This window comes from Arachis hypogaea, chromosome 3, assembly GCF_003086295.3.
Source record: "Arachis hypogaea cultivar Tifrunner chromosome 3, arahy.Tifrunner.gnm2.J5K5, whole genome shotgun sequence".
NCBI lineage: Eukaryota > Viridiplantae > Streptophyta > Magnoliopsida > Fabales > Fabaceae > Arachis > Arachis hypogaea.
Window position 1 is genome coordinate 119,889,154 of NC_092038.1, and position 9,347 is coordinate 119,898,500.

The following is a 9,347-nucleotide window of genomic DNA, read 5'->3' on the forward strand; positions in this document are numbered from 1 at the left end:
ATCAAGTCCCAATACCTGGCCAACTTCGTCGCATAATACACCGACATCCCAGACACCCCCACCAGCTGGAACCTTTACGTTGACGGTTCTTCAAACAAAGCCGGAAGCGGAGCTGGAGTAATCCTAGAAAGTACCCAGGGAACTCAACTCGAACTCTCATTAAAGTTCGAGTTTCATGCCTGAAACAACCAAGCCGAATACGAAGCTCTGTTGGCAGTTTTGAAGCTGGCTAGGGAGGTCGGAGCTCAAAAGCTTACTAGTTTCAGTGACTCACAGATAGTCACCTCGCAAATAGAAGGGAACTACCAGGCTAAAGATCTCACCATGAAGAAATACCTAGACAAGACCAAGGAACAGCTTGGGAAATTCATGGGATATGAGATTCGACATATACCCCGAGAACAAAATGCCCGAGCTGACGCAGTTTCAAAACTAGCCAACACCAAACCCGGGGGCAACAATAGAAGCCTCATCCAAGAAACACTACAAAATTTGTCAACCTCGGAATAGAAGAAGGTCTTAATCATATCAGACCAGGACCAAGGGTGGATGACTCCCATAATTAGTTATCTCAAGTTTGAAACACTCCCCGCAGATGAAAAGGAGGCAAAAAGGCTAGTACGAGAAGCACAGTACTACACCATAGTGCACAACGTCCTATACAGGAGAGGAATCTCTAGACCCCTTCTAAAATGTGTCCCGACCTCAGCTACGAGGGAAGTTCTAGAGGAAGTCCACAGTGGCATGTGCGGCAACCACCTCGGGGCACGAGCTCTTTCCAAAAAGGTACTCTGAGCTGGTTTTTACTAGTCGACCTTGCAAAAGGAAGCAACAGAGTTCGTCAAAACATGCCCCCCATGCCAGAAGCATGACAACTTCCATATAGCTCCACCTGAAGAACTCATTTGCATTACTTCCCCCTAGCCATTTGCAAAGTGTGGGCTCGACCTCCTCGGACCATTCCCCCAAGGATCAGGGCAAGTTAAGTTCCTCATTGTAGGTGTAGACTACTACACAAAGTGGATTGAAGCAGAGCCATTAGTTACTGCCACTTCCCAAAGAAGTCAAAAGTTTCTATATAGAAATATTGTGATAAGGTTTGGAGTCCCATACTCCATCACCACAGATAATGGCACTCAATTCACTGACACGGGCTTCAGGAATGTCGTAGCCGACCTAAAAATTAAGCACCAATTCACCTTTGTAGAACACTCACAGGCTAACAGACAGGTGAAAGCCGCCAATAAATTCATATTGGTTAGGTTAAACGGAGGCTACAGGACATAAAAGAAGCTTGGGCGGAGGAGCTCCCACAAGTCCTATGGGCATATCAAACAACACCCCACTCCACTACTAGGAAATCACCCTTCCGACTTGCTTACGGAATGGAGGCAATAATTCCCATAAAGTAGAAGAAGGATCCCCAAGAGTGATCCTCTACAACGAAGATACCAACTCCCAAGCTCAAATGGAAGAGCTCGACCTACTTCCAGAAGTCTGAGAAAGAGTTTGGATTAGATAGGAAGCGCTAAAGCGTCGAATGGATTTAAGGTATAATCAGAAGGTAATCCAGTGAAGCTTCGCCACCAACGATCTCATTTTAATCCAAAATGATATCGGAGCAGGTCGGTCAGGAGAAGCAAAGCTAGCAGCCAACTGGAAAGGGCCATACCGGATTACAAAAGTACTAGGGAAAGGTTACTATAGGGTGGCCGACCTCGAAGGGCGAGAGCTACCATGGTCATGGCATGCCTGTAACCTAAGAAGGTACTATAGCTAGAAAAATAGTAAAAGATCTTAGGTCAAGGCGCACTCTTTTTCCTGAAAAGGTTTTTTAATGAGGCGCCAGGCCGAGATCTAAAAAACTGCTCGGCCTAGAAGGGTAAGCTCTCACATGTACACACTTTTATTTTTATCTTATTATTATATGAATGAAAGTTTTCAATTCCCTAAAAAGTTTCCCACTGAGATGCATTAATTTACGCTCATAAAATGCAAAATTCATCGCCCGATCAAAAGAGGTCGGCAAGGTGAAGTGATAGAAGCAAGTTAATGCAAGAAGTTATGAAAAGTAATCCAGAAAAAGTGACCTGATGAGGTCTAACTAAAAATGGGATTACTGAAAATAACTTAAGAAGGCTCGACAGAGAAGTTGGACCAATGAAAGGATACGTGAAAAGGGACAAAAACATCTCGCAAAGGCCAAAGAAAGGTAAAAAAAACCAGGGCCCGAAGTGCTATGCTAAAAAGGTACAAAGCCTTGAAAAGGATTTTACTTAAAGCAAAGGGCACGATTTCAAAACGGAGCTAAAAAGTCATCCAAACAAACTATAAAAAAAAGGTTTCCCATCGGAACACTGATGAGCGGATAATTTATACGCTTTTTGGCATTGTTTTTAGGTAGTTTTTAGTAGGATCTAGCTACTTTTAGGGATGTTTTATTAGTTTTTATGCAAAATTCACATTTCTGGACGTTACTATGAGTTTGTGTGTTTTTCTGTGTTTTCAGGTATTTTCTAGCTGAAATTGAGGGACCTGAGCAAAAATCTGATAGGAGGCTGACAAAGGACTGCTGATGCTGTTGGATTCTGACCTCCCTACACTCAAAATGGATTTCTGGAGCTAGAGAACTTCAAATGGTGCGTTCTTAACGGCGTTGGAAAGTAGACATCCAGAGCCTTCCAGCAATATATGATAGTCCATATTTTGTTTGAGTTTAGACGACGCAAACTGGCGTTCAATGCCAGTTCCATGCTGCATTCTGGAGTAAAACGCCAGAAACACGTTACAAACCAGAGTTAAACGCCAAAAACATGTTACAACTTGGCGTTTAACTCCAAGAGAAGCCTCTGCACGTGTAAAGCTTAAGCTCAGCCCAAGCACATACAAAAGTGGGCCCCAGAAGTGGATTTCTGCATTTAGACTTATTTCTGTAAACCCTAGTAACTAGTCTAGTATAAATAGGACATTTTACTATTGTATTAGACATCTTTGGTCTCAGTTTTAATCAGTTGTTCATCTTAGGAGACTATTGATCATGTTTTGGAGGCTGGCCTCTTGGCCATGCCTGGACCATCACTTATGTATTTTCAACGGTGGAGTTTCTACACACCATAGATTAAGGTGTGGAGCTCTGCTGTACCTCGAGTATTAATGCAATTACTACTATTTTCTATTCAATTCAGCTTATTCTTGTTCTAAGATACCATTCATACTTCAACCTGATGGATGTGATGATCTGTGACACTCATCATCATCCATCCTTATGAACGTGTGCCTGACAACCACCTCCATTCTACAAGCGAGAGCTAGAGTGTGTATCTCTTGGATTCCTGATGCACGATGCATGGTTTCCCTTGCCTGACAACCGAGCCTTCCATTCCGTGAGATCAGAGTCTTCGTGGTATAAACTAGAATTCATTGGCAGCATTCTTGAGAATCTGGAAAGTCTAAACCTTGTCTGTGGTATTCCGAGTAGGATTCAGGGATTGAATGACTGTGACGAGCTTCAAACTCGCAAGTGTTGGGCATAGTGGCAGACGCAAAAGAATCACTGGATTCTATTCCGACATGATCGAGAATCGACAGATGATTAGCCGTGCTGTAACAAGCATTTGGACCATTTTCACTGAGAGGATGAGAAGTAGCCATTGACAATGGTGATGCCCTACATACAGCTTGCCATGGAAAGGAGTATGAAAGATTGGATAAAATCAGTAGGAAAGCAGAGATTCAGAAGGGATAAGCATCTCCATACACTTATCTGAAATTCTCACCAATGAATTACATAACTATCTCTATCTTTATTTTATGCTTTATTTATCTTTATATTTTTGAAAACCATTATAACCATTTGAATCTGCCTAACTGAGATTTACAAGATGACCATAGCTTGCTTCATACCAACAATCTCCGTGGGATCGACCCTTACTCACGTAAGGTTTATTACTTGGACGACCCAGTGCACTTGCTGGTTAGTTGTGCGAAGTTGTGAAGAATGTGAGTGAACCATAATAGTGTGCACCAAGTTTTTGGAGCCATTGCTAAGAATTGTTCGAGTTATGAAAAGTGTAAATCACAATTTTGCCTATCAAGTTTTTGGCGCCGTTGCCGGGGATTGTTTGAGTTAGGACAACTGACGGTTCATCTTGTTGCTCAGATTAGGTAATTTTCTTTTCAAAAAGTTTTCAGAAATTTTCAAAAATTTTTTTCTTTATTTTCGTTTCTCCAAAAAGTAATTTTCGAAAAAAACCAAAAATAATTAAAAAAATAATAAAAACAAAAAATATTTTGTGTTTTTTGTTTGAGTCTTGAGTCAATTTTTAAGTTTGGTGTCAATTGCATGTTTTTAAAAAAAAATTTATGCATTTTTTTCGAAAACTCATGCATGTGTTCTTCATGATCTTCAAGTTGTTCTTGATAAGTCTTCTTGTTTGATCTTCATATTTTCTTGTTTTATGTTTTTTGTTGTTTTTCATATGCATTTTTGCATTCATAGTGTCTAAGCATGAAAAATTTCTAAGTTTGGTGTCTTGCATGTTTTTCTTTTCTTGAAAATTTTTCAAAAATAAGTCTTGATGTTCATCTTGATCTTCAAAGTGTTCTTGGTGTTCATCTTGACATTCATAGTGTTCTTGCATGCTGACAAACCCCAATTTGTAGGGTTTATCTTTTATTGATTTTAGGGGATTTTATCACCTTTTACCCACATTTATTCAATGAAATAGCATGGTTTTGTATATTCTCCTTTAATTGTGCTTAAGAGTGAAAACATGCTTTTTAGGACTTAAAATAGCTAAATCTAATTCTCCTTGATTCCATTAGATGCCTTGATATGTTTGTTAAGTGATTTAAGGTTTAGGAGGCAAAGATTGGATCAAGGGAATGAAGAAAGAAAGCATAAAAAGTTGGAGAACTCATGAAGAAATGAAAGAACCGGAAAGCTGTCAAGCCGACCTCTTCGCACTTAAACGACCATAACTTGAGCTACAGAGGTTCAAATGATGCGATTCCAGTTGGGTTAGAAAGCTAACATCCAGGGCTTCGAAACGATATAAGATTTGCCATAGTTGCTACAAGTATGGTGGCGCGCACGCGCATAGTACGCGCACGCGCCGTTGCTGCCACCTAGTCCACTTGAAGCAAAACGTGGCTAGCGATTTTAGAAGCCTTGTGGGCCCAATCCAACTCATTTCTGATGCTATTTAAGCCAAGGACTGAAGAGGAATCAACTAACTTTTAACCATTAGTCATAGTTTAGTTTTAGAAGTAGTTTCTAGAGAGAGAAGCTCTCACTTCTCTCTAGAATTAGGATTATGATTAGGATTAGTTCTTAGATCTAGGTTTTAATCTTTGCTTTCTTCTACTTCTACCTTTCAATTCTTTGTTGCTACATTCATCTTCTTCTATCCTTTTGTTGTAATTTCCTTTATGTTGTTATTACATTTTGTTGTAGATCTAGTATTGTTCTTTCTACATTCTTCCAATTCAATAAGAGGTAATTCATAATAAATGTGTCTTCTTTGCCCTTCCATTGTTGATCTCTTGTTTTTGTAGTTATAGATTCCTTTAATTCTTGCATTTAATAATGTTTACTTCTATTGCACTCTATGTGTTTGTTGAAATGTCTCTTTTGGTTTTAGTGTAAGTTTTGTTCCTCTTGGCCTAGGTAGAGTAATTAGTGACTCTTGAGTTATCTAATTCCTTTGTTGATTGATAATTGGAGAGATTGCTAATTGATTTGAATGCCTCTAAAGCTAGTCTTTCCTTTAGGAGTTGATTAGGATTTGAGGAATCAAATTGATTCATCCACTTGACTTTCCTCCATGGTTAGAGGTTAACTAAGTGGGAGCAATGGACAATTTGTCATCACAATTGAGGAGGATAACTAGGATAGGACTTCTAGTTCTCATATCTTGCCAAGAGCTTTGCTAGTTGTTAGTTTATTTTCTTTGCCATTTATATTTCTTGTCTAAAATCTCAAAAACCCCAAATATAACTCATAACCAATAACAAGACACTTCATTACAATTCCTAGGGAGAACGACCCGAGGTTTGAATACTTCGGTTTATAAAATTAGGGGTTTGTTACTTGTGACAAACAATCTTTTGTATGAAAGGATTATTGTTGGTTTAGAAACTATACTTGCAACGAGAATTCATTTGTGAAATTCTAAACCGTCAAAAATCCAATCGTCACATGCATCATGTGTTTTGACTCATAATTTTCATGTTGTGAGTCATTTTTGTGTTTTTCTCTCTCATCATTAAAAATTCAAAAAAATCAAAAAAATATATTTTCCTTCTTTTACTCATAATTTTCGAAATCTTTGGGTTGACTTAGTAAAATTTTTTTAAAAAGAAGTTGTTTCTTGTTAGTCAAGTCAAGATTTCAATTTTAAAAATCTTATCTTTTCAAAACTTTTTCAAAAATCAAATCTTTTTCATTTTTCTTTTATATTTTCGAAAATATTTTTAAAAAATGATTTTCAAAATTTTTTTCTTATTTTTATTTCAAATTTTCGAAAACTTTACTAACAATTAATGTGATTGATTCAAAAATTTGTAGTTTGTTACTTTCTTGTTAAGAAAGGTTCAATCTTTAAATTCTAGAATCATATCTTTTAGTTTCTTGTTAGTCAAGTAATCAAATTTTAATTTTAAAATTTATATCTTTTTAAAATATCTTTTCAATCATATCTTTTTCAAAATCTTTTCTAACTTATATTTTCAAAATTGATTTTCAAATCTTTTTCAACTAACTAATTGACTTTTTGTTTGTTTCTTATCTTTTTCAAAACCACCTAACCACTTTTCTCTCTCTAATTTTCGAAAATTCCTTCCTCTATTTCAAAATTCTTTTAATTAACTAATTTTTTCAAATTTTAATTTTAATTTTATTTTTTCTTTTAATTTTCGAAAATCACTAACCTTTTTTTAAAAACAATTTTCGAAAATTTTCTCCCTCTCATCTCTTTCTATTTATTTTAATTATCCACTAACACTTCTCTTCATCTAAAAATTTGAACCCTCTCTTCTCCTTTGTGTTCGAAGTTTTCCTCCCTTCTTCTACTTTTTTATTCTTATACTCACATAAAGGAATCTCTATACTGTGGTAAAGAGGATCCCTATTATTGTTTTCTGTTCCCTTCTTTCTCATATGAGCAGGAGCAAGGACAAGAATATTCTTGTTAAAGCAGATCCTAAACCTGAAAGGACTCTAAAGAGGAAGCTAAGATAAGCTAAATTACAACAATCCAGAGACAACCTTACAAAAATTTTTGAAAAAGAAGAGGAGATGGCAGCCAAAAATAATGACAACAACAATAATGCAAGGAGGATGCTTGGTGATTATACTACACCTACTTCCAATTTTTATGGAAGAAGCATCTCAATCCCTGCCATTGGAGCAAACAATTTTGAGCTAAAACCTCAACTAGTTGCTCTAATGCAACAGAACTGCAAGTTTCATGGACTTCCATCAGAAGATCCCTATCAATTTTTAACTGAATTCTTGCAGATCTGTGAGACTGTTAAGACTAATGGAGTAGATCCTGAAGTCTACAGGCTCATGCTTTTCCCTTTTGCTGTAAGAGACAGAGTTAGAACATGGTTGGACTCACAACCTAAAGATAGCCTGGACTCCTGGGATAAGCTGGTCACGGCCTTCTTGGCTAAGTTCTTTCCTCCTCAAAAGCTGAGAAAGCTTAGAGTGGATGTTCAGACCTTCAAGCAAAAGATGGTGAATCCCTCTATGAAGCTTGGGAAAGATACAAATAGTTGACCAAAAAGTGTCCTGCTGACATGCTTTAAGAGTGGACCATTTTGGATATATTCTATTATGGTCTATCTGAGTTTTCTAAGATATCACTGGACCATTCTGTAGGTGGATCCATTCACCTAAAGAAAATGCCTGCAGAAGCTCAAGAACTCATTGACATGGTTGTAAATAACTAATTCATGTACACCTCTAAGAGAAATCTTGTGAGTAATGGGACGCCTCAGAGGAAGGGAGTTCTTGAAATTGATGCTCTGAATTCCATATTGGCTCAGAACAAAATGTTGATTCAGCAAGTCAACATGATTTCTCAGAGTCTGAATGGATGGCAAAATGCATCTAACAGTACTAAAGAGGCATCTTCTGAAGAAGAAACTTATGATCCTGAGAACCCTGCAATGGCAGAGGTGAATTACATGGGTGAACCCTATAGAAACACCTATAATCCCTCATGGAGAAATCATTCAAATTTCTCATGGAAGGATCAACAGAAGCCTTAACAAGGCTTTATTAATGGTGGAAGAAACAGGCTCAGCAATAGCAAGCCTTTTCCATCATCTTCTCAGCAACAGATAGAGAATTCTGAACAGAGCACCTCTAGCTTAGCAAACATAGTCTCTGATCTGTCTAAGGCCACTTTAAGTTTCATGAGTGAAACAAGGTCCTCCATCAGAAATTTGGAGGCACAAGTGGGTCAGCTGAGTAAGAAAACCACTGAAACTCTTCCTAATACTCTCCCAAGCAATACTGAAGAGAATCCAAAAAGAGAGTGCAAGGCCATTGACATAATCAAAATGGCTGAACCTAGAGAGGAAGGGGAAGATGTGAATTCCAATGAGAAAGACCTCATGGGATGTCTCCCAGATAAGAAGGAGTTCCCTATTGAGGACCTAAAGGAATCTGAGGCTCATATAGAGACCATAGAGATTCCATTAAACCTCCTTCTGCCATTCATGAGCTCCGAGAACTATTCTTCCTCTGAAGAGGATGAAGATGTAACCGAAGAGCAAGTTGCTCAATATCTAGGAAATATCATGAAGCTGAATGCCAAGTTGTTTGGTAATGAGACTTGGGAAGGTGAACCTCCCTTGCTCATTAGTGAACTAGATACATGGGTTCAGCAAACTCTACCTGAAAAGAAACAAGATCCTGGTAAATTCTTAATACCTTGTGCCATAGGCACCATGACCTTTGAGAAGGCTCTGTGTGACCTGGGGTCAGGTATAAATCTTATGCCACTCTCTGTAATGGAGAAGCTGGGGATCTTTGAGGTACAAGCTGCAAGAATCTCATTAGAGATGACAGACAAGTCAATAAAACAAGCTTATGGATTGGTAGAGGACGTGTTGGTAAAGGTTAAAGGCGTTTACATCCCTGCTGATTTCATAATCTTAGACACTAGGAAGGATGAGGATGAATGCATCATCCTTGGAAGACCCTTCCTAGCCACAGCAGGAGCTGTGATTGATGTTGACAGAGGAGAGCTAGTCCTTCAATTGAATGGGGACTACCTTGTGTTTAAAGCTCAAGGATCCTCCTCTGCAACCATGGAGAGGAAGCATGAAAAGCT